The sequence below is a fragment of the Equus caballus genome, chromosome X (genome assembly GCF_041296265.1).
Source record: "Equus caballus isolate H_3958 breed thoroughbred chromosome X, TB-T2T, whole genome shotgun sequence".
Taxonomy (NCBI): domain Eukaryota; kingdom Metazoa; phylum Chordata; class Mammalia; order Perissodactyla; family Equidae; genus Equus; species Equus caballus.
In genome coordinates, this window is record NC_091715.1 from 42,158,977 (window position 1) to 42,175,207 (window position 16,231).

At 38.0% G+C, this 16,231-nt stretch overlaps 1 long non-coding RNA gene across 2 annotated transcripts in view; it reads right to left on the reverse strand.

Moving 5' to 3' along the window:
- The window catches only part of LOC138921993 (uncharacterized), a 54,109-nt gene that overhangs the window by 15,271 nt on the left and 22,607 nt on the right, over positions 1–16,231 (reverse strand). For both annotated transcript variants that reach the window (XR_011435064.1, XR_011435065.1), the window contains exons 2-4: positions 7,443–7,545; positions 5,841–5,988; positions 949–1,128 (exon numbers count right to left, since the gene is read on the reverse strand). This is a non-coding gene — a long non-coding RNA (uncharacterized lncRNA). The remainder of the gene's footprint in view (positions 1–948; positions 1,129–5,840; positions 5,989–7,442; positions 7,546–16,231) is intronic.

Here is a 16,231-nt window from a genome sequence, read left to right on the forward strand (position 1 = left end):
TTCAGGAGACTAGAAGAATTCAGGATCCAGTCCAGTTTACAAGATCCAGGTAGAAAACAATAAGCTCAAGGAAAATTAACAGAACTAGAATGTGTAATATAGGTTTCTATTGAAACATAATTTTTTCCCTTTAAAATCACCCTCATTTTTACCAAATATAGCCCAATTAAGACAAACCTGTTTGCAAAATAAGTCTAGTTTCAATAACATTGGTCCAATTATTTACATAAGCACAGCAAGAAAAGCAATTGATCACATAGGCTCTTTTAAACCTGCTTTGCTGGAACTTTTTATAAGGAATCCCAGATTGAATTTTAAAGGCCTCTCAAGGCCAGGAAAGCCAAGCCAAGGGCTTGTCATCAGACCCCGCCTGCAATACCTTAGATTTGGGTGGATTCCTCTCTTCTTGAGGTCCCCCAAATAACCTGAGTTTCTTTGCACCTGCCAGGGAAGTGAGCTTCCATGCTCACCTGGTAAGCTTGCTGGGAATCCTGTAAGCAAGGTACCAGGCCAATATTTCCAAGTGGCTTCATTTGTCTCATAAAGTAAATCCTTGTCCCTCAAAGCTGTTTGGTCACATCCAAGTCTATGCACGTTTCTCTCAAATATGACATTCCAATCAAAGCTTTGGTAATATAAGCAATGTTTCTAATTGTGTCCTGTTATAAGGAGAATGGATTCTTATTGAACTTGTGGAAATAACTACATAACCATGAAAATAAGAATACTCACTCTCTAAGAGTTTCCAAATTCTGGAGGGATCAGGTAGGGAGAAAAAGATCAACGTTTCAATTCTGCTGACAAAACTATAATTTACCAAATTGCTATAAGTCATACTTAGCTTAAGATAAAAGAGAAAACGGTTTTCTTAAATCTGAAAATAACAAGACATTAAAAAATCAGCAATATTTTAAGTGAAAATTCATAAAAAATTATAATCATCCTCACCAGTTCATTCAGTCCCACGTAATCAACTCTTGATCTTGATCTTCTGTTAGCAGTTTCATGAAGTCATCAGTTTCTCCATTGCAGTTCAGTTATTTCTTACCCAGTTCAGTTTTATGATCTGAAAGTTTATCAGAAACCTGCATTCTCTAGTCAGTGTCAGAGTCCTTTCCATGAATTTCTCTGAAGACGAAACATATTTGCAAAAGCAAAGTAAAACAAAGCAGTCTGTAAATGACAAAAAAACTTAAAAATGGCAATTGATAAAGAAACTTGGTTATTTTTATGACATATAACATTTTAAGATAATAACTAGAATTATGACTGATAACCAGGACAGATCAGAATTTTAGGAATATTACATAATTTTTAGGATGCTTATATCAATAACATTTACCCACATGATATCACAGGTCCCTATGAAACAATTCTTAGTTATCCATTTAACTAAAGTGACAAGAGAAGATGTTAAAGGCAAACATACAGAGTTAAACAGTTAAAAAAAAATAATTTAGTTCTCTTAATAGAGAGACATCAGCGTTTTTGAGCATGGGAAATTGTTTTGACAAATCATAGAATTTCTGTCTTTTAGGTAGACTTAATCAAAAAGAAGGGAACCTTTTGTAATTTCCTTACCCAGAGCAGACTAAAGGCTTGAGAAAATTATCCTTTAAACAGAGAGAAAACCAAATTCTAATTTTGCACCAGCTTATTTCTGATATTAAAACTCATTTATGTAATGAAATTCATTTCAGTCTGAGCCAGCTTGACCGTGTATAAAACTCTTTTCTCAGACTTTTTTCCCCCATAAACCTTCTATAACCTATTTAACAGGCAAAAATATCTTTATTTCTTATACCTTCTTTACTGAAAACATACATCTTACTTTCCTTGAATACAAAGATGTTTTCCGTATTAATTTTTAGTAGCTTTAATCACACATTAGAATTTTTTAACCCTTAGAAACCTTAACTTTTAAGTAAAGACTATGACATAAGCAATTATGGACTGTCTTTTACATTAGCATTTTGTGGCTTGGCAAGTTTATAAATACTTTTTATCATTTCTAGAAACATGCTACTTCATAGTAAAACCCTTTAATAAAATACAAGACGTGTTTACTAATTGACCTAAACATCTTTTAGTTTCTCTGTAATAAGAAGCCAAAAGTAGATAAACCCATATTTAGCAATTACTATCTAATATTTTATCTTATTTGTAAGTGATCTAGATATTCAATCAATTTTCTATCATTTAATTTATCTGAGCAAAAGTTCAATTTTAAGTTACCAAAGAGATTTTGGAAGTTGTTTTAAATACACATGTCATAAAATACAATTATCGTTAAAAGTTTATCTATAAGCTCTTATCCCACTTACATCTTAATCATTTGCCCCCATGAATTATGTTTAGATCACTCACGAAAACTTTATGAGACATTCGACAAAATAACTTATTCTTTTTGCCGACAAATTTTGTAATTGAGAAAACATGAGTTTGTTTGACTAGAAAACGCAGGCTGCATCTCTGTATCTTACCCAATGCTGATAACTCTGAGAACATGTCCATTTTAGTCATCACACAAATCAACTTAAATACGTTTTAACTTATCAGAGGTTATTTTATATCATGTTAACTTGAAAATCATTTGGGTTAGTTTCTATTAAATTTAGAAATAATTTATATAAGTACTTACTTTAAGCCAATTAAATAGAGTTCTTTTAGAAATTATACCATCCGGAGGTAAAATATCACACATTTATAACATGGACACACACACGTAGAGATTCCACAGCTATTGTTTTAAAATTACCATCATGAATCAGGTGCAGTAAAATGAGGTTCACTAGTTATGAAAGAACAGTTGTATCCAAAGGTTGTTTTAGAAATTGGTAAGAGTTAAGCTCACCTGCTAAATCTTTTTACTAGTATTTGTAGAGATGACATTTAAGAATTTTTTTTTAATTTTCAAGTATTTCCTCTTCCTTTTTGTAAGACAACGATAGTTGCTTTAAGTTTCTCAAATACTTGGGTTGTAGCCTGAATGATATCAAAAGACAGATCTGCTCATTGAATTATCTTTTCTTGGATTTGTTTCTTTATATCAGGGAGATTTTTAATGTAAGAGGCAAATGAAAAGATTTTTATGTTCTAAAACTTCAGGACAATGTATCGCACCGTTAGAACGTCTGCACAAAACGTTTAACAAAGCCCCTCTTTCTAAGTGCACAATTTAACCCTAGACCAACTTTCCTTGGAGGGAGGGCTTTTATTATCTTTTTTACTAGCACCTGATATTAGCCTCTAGTTTTTATCTGATACTGTGTGGGCTCAGGGAACCCTATTGACTTCCCTTTAGTGTGTTTAATTAACACTGTCTGAAGGGCAGATTTATGTGCTGTCTTACAATATCAGGCAGGGAAACGTTCCCCAGTGAGACACAACGTCTATCTCTACAGTACAATCTATAATACAATCATGCAAAAGAGATGTAATCACTTCATATAGAGCCCATTTAAATATACCAATTTCCTACAAAATTTTATCTGAAGTCCATCAACTCTGATACCTCTAATCATAGCTTCTATTAGGACATCATCAACCAGTCTCGGTCTTATAATATTGGGTAAGGGAAGCATTCCCACACAAATATCCATTTTCAAAACACACGCAAGCCAAGTTGATAAAACCTCTTCACATAATATTAGCTCAAACATTCTAACCTTTATAATCCTATCAACCCTTACACTTTTACGTTTGTTTTCATTCTAGTTGCAGCCTGAGTCAGGGTCCCAACACTAGGTTTTGGTACCAACGCTTGTGGATTCCTGCATGAGGGAGACTTGGACATTTCCCTTCTCCATTTCCTGGTTATTCTTCCCATTTTACTCAGAAGGCTTTGAGTCCACAGCAAGAGGTCGAACCAAGGGACCACGGCCCTTTTGTTAATCTTTAATTTGATTAACCATCCTAACTGTTGCACCAAGCGATTGTTGGTCAGGTTTCTCCTTTTGATTTCTGCCTTCTGGCTTTTTAAATAGAGCAGACTTGTTTGGGGCCCTTTAATCTTGGGGAGACTAGTAAGGGGTCCCTTCAGCCCACCCAACGTTAGGCAGTGATGTATTAAACCTTTGTCCTAACCCCATTAATGTCCATTTTATTTATCACATTTTTTAAAAATAACCATCTTAAGATTTCCGTCCTGCTGGGATGAGTCTCAAGACTCTTCCCTTTCTGATTCACCTTTGTCCCCCCCAACCTTTGTTTTGTAATTGGCACCTGAGCTAACATCTGTTGCCAATCTTTGTTTTGTTCTTCTTCTTCTCCCAAAAGCCCCTCAGTAATAGTTGTATATTCTAGTTGTAGGTCCTTCTGGTTGTGCTATGTGGGATGCCACAGCAGCATGGCTCGATGAGCAGTGCCATGTCCGTGCCCAGGATCCGAACCAGTGAAACCCTGGGCTGCCGAAGCACAGCACGCAAACTTAATCACTTGGCCACAGGGCCGGCCCCTGTTTCCCCTTTCGATATTTGCTTTATATACCTTATGTTCTAAAAAGTCCTTAATTTTTTTTTTTACCCTGTAGAGAACAGTCCCTTGACTTTCCCTGGACTTCTTTTTCTTCTTTTGTTAATTAACTTAATGTTTTCATTAGCATCTGTAAGACCAGGAGAGGAAACTGAGACCCCAAATTTTATTAAGTTCTTGAGACTAGTCATTATTTCTTTGCATTGTCTTTTAAATTTGCTATTTTTATAGGTACCAATAAAGCATCTGTATTCGAGAGCTCTCTAAACATTTTTCCAATTTAGAAGTTTTTCCAATTTAAAAGATCCATTGTCTGGCCTTTGACGAGTAGGATCCTAATAGCAACTCAAACCAATCAGCCTTTTATGGCTTACCCATGGAGGCAAGAGGTGTCCCCAAATGAGAGTGCAAAGGAGGCAGCCCTCACAAGATCCAGAATGTTCACTCCCCAAAAAGTGTAAGAGAGCAAAGGCCTTCATTACACATGCAGAACGCACTAACCGACAATGAAGGTTGAGATGCCAAAGGCCCCTAATGGACTGAGATCCCTGATGACAAACTCCCCTGAGAGCTGATACAGCCAAAGAACATACACCTTGGAACCCTAGTCTCTGTGTGGCTGGCCGCCAAGATGCACACTGGTTTGTGCATCCTCCTGATGGTGAAGACCAGAAAGGTCACAAAGCCAAGCTCTCAAGACATAGAAGAAGACAAAAGAAAACAAACTTCATCTTCTATGCACATTAACAGCTTTAGGTAAGCCTTGAGTCTCTTGGAGCCAAACGAATACCTAGGAGGGAGGTTCTGCAGGGTTGGGGGTTGTATGTGTTTTAGAGTACTTCATTGCACGGAAATTTTCTTGACGTTGGCGGGGGTCCTCTGTCATCTACCCCATTCTGTGTCCAACTTATCCTATCATGGGAGTCTTCTTGAGATGGCAAGTGCCCTGATGGCTCTTAAGTGCCCAACCCATGCCCACCAATGTCATGGCCTCTTTGGCTTCCAAGATCCCCGTTAGCAACAGCTTTCACCTCATGCACATGTCAACTCACAGCAAAGTTTACTGTGGGACAAGCCCAGACAACAGGCTTATAGAGATGCCTGTGTCTTGCCCTATGGGTTCTCCTTTTTTGTGACAGTGACGCAAAGACAAGGAAAAATAGTGACCATCTCTGGGAGGAGAAGGGTCAACAAACCAAGAGTACTCCAACAAAATTTCCCAGAGTTGCTGAGTCCAAGAAGCTAGCTTTGCCAATATTTTACCCTGCTAATCTAAATTTAGAAAAGGAAAAACAAATTCACCACTCTCACTTCCACTGAAAACTGAAGGCAGAGATTCGGGAGACTGACGTGGTAAGAACTCTTACCTGCTCCCAGCTCTCATCAGAAGTCTAGGATCTCTCAGCTGCAGGAGTCCAGGAGTGAGCAGCGTCTAGCCAGTGATGTTTTATCCAATCCTCATCACCAAAGTGTAGGGGAAGAAGAATTATCCCTCTGCCCTCTAGGTCCTTCTGGCTGGTGTCAGAATTAAATTGTCATGAGACAGAATAATGGGAGAAAAATCAATGAAAGTTTAATAACATGTATGCATGGGAGAAGCCCAGGAAAACTGTGTAACTCCCCAAAATGGCGGAAGCCACTACCTTAAATACCATCTTCAGCTAAGGACAATGGAGGACATTGGCGGTACTAGTTTGAGATTTTGGAGGAAGGCAATTTACATGGAGGAAGGCAATTTACATGAAGATGGAAAAGCAAATGTTTGATGAGCAAATGTTGACCTCACCTTGCAAAGCCAATGAGAGATAGGGAGGACTGATTGAAAGGCCTTTGTTCTGTTCTTCCCTGTCTGTCATACCTAGTTTACATTATACTATAGTTATCTTATGGTATTATCTCCTTCCTGGAACAGGCTGTGTATGTTAAACTCTTTTAGGCAGTTGGGGGAAGGTCAGGGTTTCTTTCAGAGTCATTTGTTCTTAAAAATAATCAAGCCAAAGAGACACATTTTGGGGTGGCCAATTCTGATCCCTCACACATGTATTGCTCATGATCACAGCAGGTTTGCACACGAATTGAGTAGGGTAATAGGGTGAAAATTGCTCTCTGCTAAATCTTTGGGAAACAGTTAAAGAGAGAGGGCTATAGTCCCTGTTCACAAATGAAGAAATTAAGGCTAAAAGAGATTCAGTATCATGCTGAAAGTCATACACTGAGTAAGTGGTGGATCTGGGACAGTCTCCCAAGTCTCTCTGATACCAGCATTCATTTTCTTCCCCGTGTACTTCTCTGCCATCCTAGAATGCACATTTTTGAAGAGTCACAGCTTTTTTAGAAAACGGTGTTATTTTTTTCAACTAGGTCTGGGAACCAAAATCCCTGAGGGAAGTACAAGAAGAGCTGAATACAATCATCTAATTCTTTTCGGAAATCACAAATTCCTAAGCCTTCTTAAATGGATTTAGAAGCTAGAAACAAAGATAGAAATATTCCAAATTTATTTACTGAAGACAGCCTAAACCCTGATTCCAAAACCTGTAAAAGCTAGTACATGCACACAAGCCCACAAGCACACAGACTTACACAAACATGCATGCATGCACTCGCATGCGTGCATGCACACACAGAAATAGGGATCTATCTCACTTAGGAGCATAGGTTTAATGTTTTTATCCATAAAGTTTGAGTATATAAGGTTCAACAGTATGTGGGAAATCTACTGCATCCTGGCAGGTTTTCTAGTCACGAGAGGCTGGTGTGATATTGAGAAATATTTTAGTAATTTAATAATCTATCATATCGATAGTCAAAGGAGAAATACCATGTCATTTGAAATGTTGAAAAAAGACTCAAGAAATTCAGCCCATCCCTGATAAACTCTGTGCAGTCTTCATTAGTTCTTGTCTACTTGATTTGCCTTCAGCTGAGAGAATTATGTTAATTATGTTAATTAGGTAACAATCCCTTACCTGAAACTCTTGGGACCGGATGTTTCAGAATTCATATACCACACTTCACTAAGAGCCATAGCAGGGTCTGGAGTAGCACCGTGAATCCAGTAAAACAATATTTCTGCAGGGAAACATAAACATTCATGCCAAGAAGGATAGATAAAGACAAAAGAGCCTCATGTCTGTTCAGGTCGTGTTTTACGGGCAAATGAGTCAGAGAATCAACTTTAGTTTTTATAGCCTTTGAGGCTTTAGGCTTACAATAAGGCACGTTCAGTCTGAAGTGTGTTTCTGTCAATTCTTCTCACATGGTATACATGTCTTCCCCCTCTATTTTTGTTAGATTTTCTTTAATTGAAGTACAGCACAGAAAGTGAAGAGTGCACAAACCATAAGAGACAACAACTTGATGACTTTTCACAAAGTGAACACATACCTGTAACCACCACCAAGACCAAGATCTGGAACATTACTGGAGCCTCAGAAACCCACGTTATGCCCCTGTCTAGGTGTTTCACGTGAAGGCTAACCACTATTCTGACCTACGTCAGCATAAGGGTTTCTTGTTTTTGTTTTTGTTGTTTTGCCTCTTCTTAAACTTTATATAAATAGAATTATCAGTCACGTATGTTTTTATGCCTGGCTTCTTTTGCTCAGTGTTCTGCTATTGATATCTGCCCATGTTGTTGCACGTAGGGGTATTTTCTTGTTTCATGTCTGTATCGTGTTCTATGATATGAATATATCACACTGTATTCATTCATTCAACTGTTGATAGATGTTCATATTGCTTGCAGTTGGTGACTACCATCAATAATGATGCTGTGAACGTTTTTATTTGTGTGTCTGGAGAACATGTTTGTATTGGTGTTGCGTATATAGTTGGATTGTGTCATCGCCAGAATTCTATGATGATGCCCAATGACCCATGTCCTTTTTTTTAATTGAGGAAACATTGTTTTAATAACATTATATAAATTTCAGATGTACGTTATTCTATTTTGACTTCTGTATAGACTACAACATGTTCACTACCGAAAGTCTAGATGCCATCCATCACCATACACGCGAGCCTTTTTACCCCTTTCCCCCTCTCCCCACCCCTCTTCCCCTCTGGTAACCACCAATCTGTTCTGTATATCTATGTGATTTTTTGATGGTTTGTAAATAAACATCCCGATTAAAAACTAGGAAGAAGATCTGAGTGGACATTTTGCCAAAGGAGATACACAGATGGCCAACAGACACATGAAAAGATGTTCAACATCATTTCAGAGAAGACTCAAATAAATAAAATTAGAAACGAAAGAGGAGACATTACAGCTGATACTACAGAAATACATAGGATCATAAGAGACTACTGTGAACAATTATATGCCAACAAATTAGATAACCTAGAAGAAATGGACAAATTCCTAGAAACACAAAACCTACCAAGACTTAATCCAAAAGAAATAGAAAATCAGAATAGATCAATAATGAGTAAAGAGATTGAATCCATAATCAAAAACCTCCCAACACAGAAAACCCCAGGATAAGACACCTTCACTAGGGAATTCTACCAAACACTTAAAGAAGAATTAACGCCAATCTTTCTCAAGCTCTTCCAAAAAATTGAAGAAGAGGGGACACTTCTAAACTCATTCTACAAAGCCAGCATTACCCTGATGTCAAAGCCAGATAAGGACGGTACAAGGAAAGACATCCATCGACAAACATCCCTGATGAACATAGACGCAAAAATTCTCAACAAAATATTAGCAAACCAAAGTCTACAACACATTGAAAGGATTATACACATGGTTAAGTGGGATCTATTGCTTGGATGGAAGGGTAGTTCAACATACACAAATCGATAAATGTACTACACCTAATTAATAGAATGAAAGATAAAAATCACACAATCATCTCAATAAATGCAGAGAAAGCATTTCCCCAAACTCAACATCCTGTCGTGATAAAAAAAAAACCTCAACAGATTTCGTATATAAAGAACGTATCTCTACATAATAAAGGCCTTATATGACAAACCCAGAGCTAACATTATACTCAACGGTGAACAAGACAAAGATGCTCACTCTCACCACTCTTATTCAATATAGTCCTGGAAGTCCTAGCTAGAGCGATTAGGCAAGGTGAAGAACTAAAAGGCATTCAAATCAGAAATGAAGAAGTAAAATTCTCACTGTTTGCAAACGATACGATTTTGTATATAGAAAATCCCAAAGACACAACCAAAAATCTATTGGAACTAATCAGCAAATTAAGTAAACGTTCAGGATATAAAATCAACATACAGAAGTCAGTTGCATGTCTATATGCGAATAATGAAACATCTGAAAAAGAAATAAAGAAAACTATCCCTCTCACAGTATCATCAAAAACAATAAAATATTCAGGAATAAATTTAACCAAGGAAGTGTAAGATCTGTACATTGAAAAATACTAGACTTTGTTGAAAGAAATCAAAGAAGAAACAAACAAATGGGAAGACATCCAATGTCTATGGATAAAAAGCATTAATATCGTCAAAATGTCCATACTACCCAAAGCCATCTGTAGATTCAACACAGTCCCCAGCAAAATTCTAATGGCATTTCACAGATATAGAAAAAACAATCCTAAAATTTGTATGGAACCATGAAAGACCTGAATAGCCAAAGCAATCCTGAGAAAGAAGAACAAAGCTGAAGGCGTCACACTTCCTGATTTTAGACTATACACCAAAGCTATAGTAATTAAAACAGTATGGTCCTGGCATAAAAATAGACACACAGACCAATGGAACAGAACAGAGATACCAGAATTAAACCCCTGCATATACGGCCAACGAATATTCGACATGGGAGCTAAGAACATCCAATGGGGAAAGGATAGTCCCTTCAACAAATGGTGTTGGGAAAACTGGATAAACACATGCAGAAAAAAGGAAATTAGGCCCCTGTCGTATACCACTCACAAAAACTAAATCAGAATGGATCAAAGACTTAAGCATAAGACCTGATACCATAAGATTCCTAGAAGAAAACATAGGGAAGAAGCTCCTAGACCTTGGTCTTGGCAATGATTTCTTGGATAGGACACCCAATGCACAAGCAACAGAAGTGGAAATCAATAAGTGGGACTACATCAAACTAACAGGCTTCTGCACAGCAGAAGAAACAATCAACAAAATGAAAAGGCAACCAAAAGAACAGGAGAAAAATTTTTCAAACCATATATTGGAGAATATATATATATCCAAAATATATAAAGAACTCATACAGCTCAATAACGACAAGGAAAAAACAATCCAACTAACAAATGGGAAGGGGAACTGAATGCACATTTTTCCAAAGAAGACACCCAAATGGCCAACAGGTACATGAAAAGATGCTCAGCATCACTATTCATCAGGGAAATGCAAATCAAGGGATACCAAATAGCAAAAAAAATCTTGAAAAAGACGAACAAAGTTGGAAGACTCACACACCCCGATTTCAAACATATTACAAAGCTACATTAATCAAAAGAATGTGATACCGGCATGAAGACAAACATACAGACAATGGAACACAATGGAGAACCCAGAAATAAACCCTTGCATTTGTGGTCAAATGAGTTTTGGCAAGGGTGCCAATAATTGTCAATGGGAAAGGACAGTCAATTCGACAAATGGTACTGGGACAACTGGGTATCCATGTGCAAAAGAAGGAAGTTGAACTCTTTACCTCGCAACATACACAAAAATTAAGTCAAAACAAATCAAAGAACTAACCGTAAAAGCAAAAAGTGCAAAACTCTTAGAAGAAAACAGGGGGAAAGCTTCATGACATTGGATTTGGCCATAATTTCTTGGATATGCTTCCACTTCCCTTGTCTCACAGGGTGACATCAAAACAAAATACGCCAGATGCCAGGCATCATCAGTGGTATGGAACTCTGTTGCTTAGGAGCCATTTCCATACTGCAGCTAGGTATTAGGCCATTCTACAGCTTGAAAAGCACAGGCAACAAAAGTGAAAATAAAAGTAAAATGGACTACATCAAAATTAAAAATTCCTGAGCGTTAAGGGACACAATCAACAGAGTGAAAAAAGCAACCTACAGAATGGGAGACAATATTTGCAAATCATATATCTGATAAGGGGTTAATATCCTGAATACATAAAGAACCTGTACAATTCAATAACAAAAAACCTCCAAATAGTCCAATTTAAAAAATGAACAAAGGACTTGAAAAGACAAGTCTTCATAGATGATATATGTATGGGTCGCAAGCATATGAAAAGATGCTCAATATCACTAATCATTAGGGAAATGCAAATCAAAACCACAATGATATCACTTCACACCCATTAGCAGGGCTACTATTAAAAAAACCCCAGAAAATAACAAGTGCTGACAAAGATGTGGACAAACTGTAAATTTTGTGCACCGCTGGTGGGAATGCAAAATGGTGCAACTACTGTGGAAAACCGTAACTTGGTTCATTAGAAAATTAAAAATAGAATTACTATATAATCTTGCAAGTCCACTTCTGGGTAAATATTTGAAAGAATTGGAAGCAGGTGAAGACATATTTGTACACCCATGTTCATAGCAGCATTATTCACAATAGCCAGTAAGTGGAAGCAACCCAAGTGTCCATCGATGAACGAATGTAGAAAGAAATTGTGGTATGTACATACAATGGAATATTATTCAGACTTAAAAACGACAGAAATTCTGACTCATGCTACAACATGGATGAACTTGAAGACGTTATGCTAAGTGAAAGAAGGCAGTCCAAAAGGCAAATGCTATATAATTCCACTTATATGAGATGTCTAGGGTAGTCAAATTCATAAACAGAAAGTAGAATGTTGTTCGACAGCGGCTGCGGGGGAGGGGAAAATGGAGTGGTGGTGTTTAATGGGGATGGCGTTTCCAGTTTGTAAGATGAAAGAGTTCTGGAGTTTTGTTGCACAACAGTGTGAACATGCTTAATACTACTGTCCTGTACACTTAAACATGTTTAAGATGATAAATTTTATGTTGTATGTATTTTACCGGAATTAAATTCTTTTTAAAAAGCAACTCTTTATTGAAAAGCCATCATATGTCAGCCACCATGCTCTGTTCTTTAATGACATATTTTTAAAACAACTTCCATATGTGGGAAGTCCTATATTTATTCCCATTTGATGGACATTGAAATTGAGGTGCTAAGCAATTTTGTGCTTTGCACGATCTCATAACTAGTTGAGCTTGGCTTCAGAGTCAGACATCCTGGGTCTTAATTCTAGTTTTCCCATTGACTTGCTGTGTTGTTCGGGACAACTTAGTGAACCTGGAAACCTATGTTTCCTCATCTCTCAATAGGGCACGATAAGAGTGCATGCCATCTAGATTTTTGTAAGGGTCAAAACAGACAGTGCCCGTTAAGTGCTTCCAACAGTATCTGGCACGCAGTGAGTGCCCAATGAAGATGGATTTTGTATGGTTAGGGTTATTATCATGTACCCAGATGTTTCTGACCCCAATGGCTATACTCTTAACACTCTTTCTCAGGGCTGGATAATCATATCCTCAGATAAAGATCAAATCTGTATGAAGAACACTAGAATTCCAGCTATTCTGTCTGCACTGAGGGCAATTACTATTTCACACAGTTCCTTAGGAATAGCAAAGTGTACCTAAATTACAATTCCTTCCATTTATTGGCAGATGCTGTATACCTGGACTGTGCTAATCCCTAATGCTCAAATGACGTATGGTAGAAGTAGCAGCTAACATTTACCGAAGGCTTGCTGTCAAACGAGCTGACATATTTGGCCAGTAAGTAACAACGATGTGCCCAGGTAGACTCAGTTCATTACCTACATAGACAGGAAAAGTAATATCAACATGGTGTTAGCTCCCACTTCCCTTGTTCCACAGGGTGACATCAAAACAAAATAAGCCAGATGATAGGCTTCATCACTGGTATGGGACTCTGTTGCTCACGAGCCATTTCCAAATTGCAGCTAGACATTAGGCCATTCTATAAGCTTCAGCTGTACCCTAAGGTGAGGGAAGGAAGAAAGATGAAAAGTTCTGGAACCAGAGAGGTGATAAGAAACTGCCTATGGTGGCCTCTCTCAAAATAGGGAGATGGTGAGAAATGGTCTTGCAGCAGCTTCTCAGAACTCAGCCTGTCTTTCCACATTCCTGGAGGATAACAGGGCATTCTACTCAGCTGCAGATCAAACTGCGGTTGAAACTTACTTACATGGCCCATACACGAGCTTGTCAGTGTGCTTGGCACAGAGCAGTTCCCCTACATATACTGTGTGCCAGAAATAACCTGATGCTCATGAGAGCCATTAGAGGCATATTTTATCATCCCTAAATTGCAGATGAACAAACAGGCTAAGAAGAATAGAGAGTCTTGCCTTGAGTCTCAGATTAATACAAGGTAGGTGAAGATATACCTGACTCAAGGGCCCATGCCTTTTACCCTACACCAAACTGCCTTCAGTTTTACCAGTGCACAAGGTGGACGTGCACTGTCATTCCAACTGGACTAGAGGATCTTTGAATATAGAGAGTAAGATTTAACCTACTCTTACACTGCTGATGCCTAATTCAGTGCAAAGCAAAGTAGGTACTCAAGGAACAAGTGTTGACTCATTCACTGGGGATTCATTTTGTACTTAACACGTGGCCTACTTGATAGAGTGTAATTACTTCTAATGACAATTTGTTACACAATCTCTGTAACATAGATTTCTTTTTTTCTTAAATGGGGCAACAGGAGAATAATTGCGTGACCTGATAATGTTAATGGTATTCCTTGTTCGAGAGAGAGAGAAACAAAGAGAGAAATTCTTCCATTGTAAGCAAAGTAACATAGTAGTAAAGGATTTGGCTGTGAATTCAGAATATTATATAGGTTTTATTCCAGGTTCTGTGTTGGGGGGCTTTCTTTTTGCTAAATAACCTTGGATAATTTGCTTAGACTTCTTTATATCTATGATTCCTCATCTCTGAAATGTGAATAAGACCATTACTTACCTCTTGGATGTACTGTTTTGAGGATTACATTTTATATATGTGTGTGTGTGTGTGTGTGTGTGTGTGTGTGTGTCTATATACATATACATATATACATATATATATATAATAGTATTCTTGGGCCCACAGGTTATTGTATCTCAAAATTGGTTTTCAAATCACCCAAAATTGCAGCAGCATCTTCAGAATTCCTGAGATGTGATTTCCAAATGTCTGTTTCCTCATGTCATCGTATTTGAGGCCTAAAGTCAACCTGAACTTAAGGGAAAGAGCTTATTTTTAAAACTCTGTGTTACGTCTGATACGGGCTGAATCTTGTCATCCCAAAATTTATATGTTGAAACCCTAGTACCTCAGAATGTGACTGCATTTGGAGATAGGGCCTTTAAAGGGATGATTAAGTTAAAATAAGGCCGTTAGTGTGGGCCCTAATCCAATCTGACTAGTGTCCTTATGAGAAGAAACAATTTGGACACACAGGGAGACACTAGGGGTGTGTGCGCGCACACGCACACACACACACACACACACACACAAACACACACAGAGGACAAACAACGTGAGAACACAGTGAGAAGGCAGCCACGTGCAAGCCAAGGAGAGATGCCTCAGAAGACAACAAACTTGCCAACACATTGATCTTGGACTTCTAGCCTCCAGAACTGTGAGAAAGAAATGTGTTGTTTAAGCCACCCCGTCTGTGGTGATTTTTCAGGGCAGCCGGAGCAGACAAATGTAATACAACATGTTTCTGTCTCTCTTCCTGGACCGAAGGCAGGAAATGTACCTGATTTGTCTCTCTTGCCCCAGGGTACACAGTCTGGCACAGGGTAGGTGGGTAATAAACATCTGCTCACTGTACAATGTCAATGAAGTAGACTAGCAGGAGGGGCTACCTGAATCTCCACCCCCAGATTCATAGCTGACGGGCCTGGCCAAGTCCTATGTCCTCCTCCATGTAGTGAACTGACTCATAGGCCACACACGTGGGTCAGGCTGCCTGGTTCATATCAGCTTCATTACTAACTTCCAGTGTGACCACGGGAAATTCTCTGAACATCTCTCTAACTCGTTCTCTTCATCCGTAAATGAGATAATAATAGTTGCCATATCTTGAGCTGCTGTGAGGATTAAACGAAATGATGATATATTTAAGTGCTTAGAGCTGTGCCTGGCTCAATATAGGCAGTCAATAAAATTTAGCTCTTAAAATGTACATGCCTCAGAATTACTATAAGCAATTACGTAAACTCAATAAATGTTGGTAATTAATATTAGTTAACGGCAATTGCTACTAACATCATTTCATTTGATTCTTCTAACAATTCTGCAATGTCGCTGGTAATATCTGCCACTGTAGAAACTGAGTTGCGGTAGTTAGGTATCCTAACCTAGTGCCCTTTGAGAGGAAGTATTGGTGAAACAGAAAAAGGTTACACATGTTTACAGATGGTGTTACCTAAAATGTCAATCTAGTTTTCATCTTAAAATTTTATCTCAGGCGGAGTGACTCCAATTGTGCTGAGTTTTCAGCTTCATTGAAAAGAAACAAACATGAAGGAGGACTGAATATCATGCATCATACATGAAGTGGAATTTACACTGGCTTTAGAATCTGATAGGATACGACTGGGTTTTAGACCTGGTCTTAAATACTCAGTTCCCTCATTTGTAAAATGAAGGTGACCATACCTATTTTGAAGGTGTGTTGGGAGGCTTAAATTGAAGACAATATCTAAACCTCCTAACTTACAGTATGTGGTATTTTATAAATGGTCACTTTGGGCTAT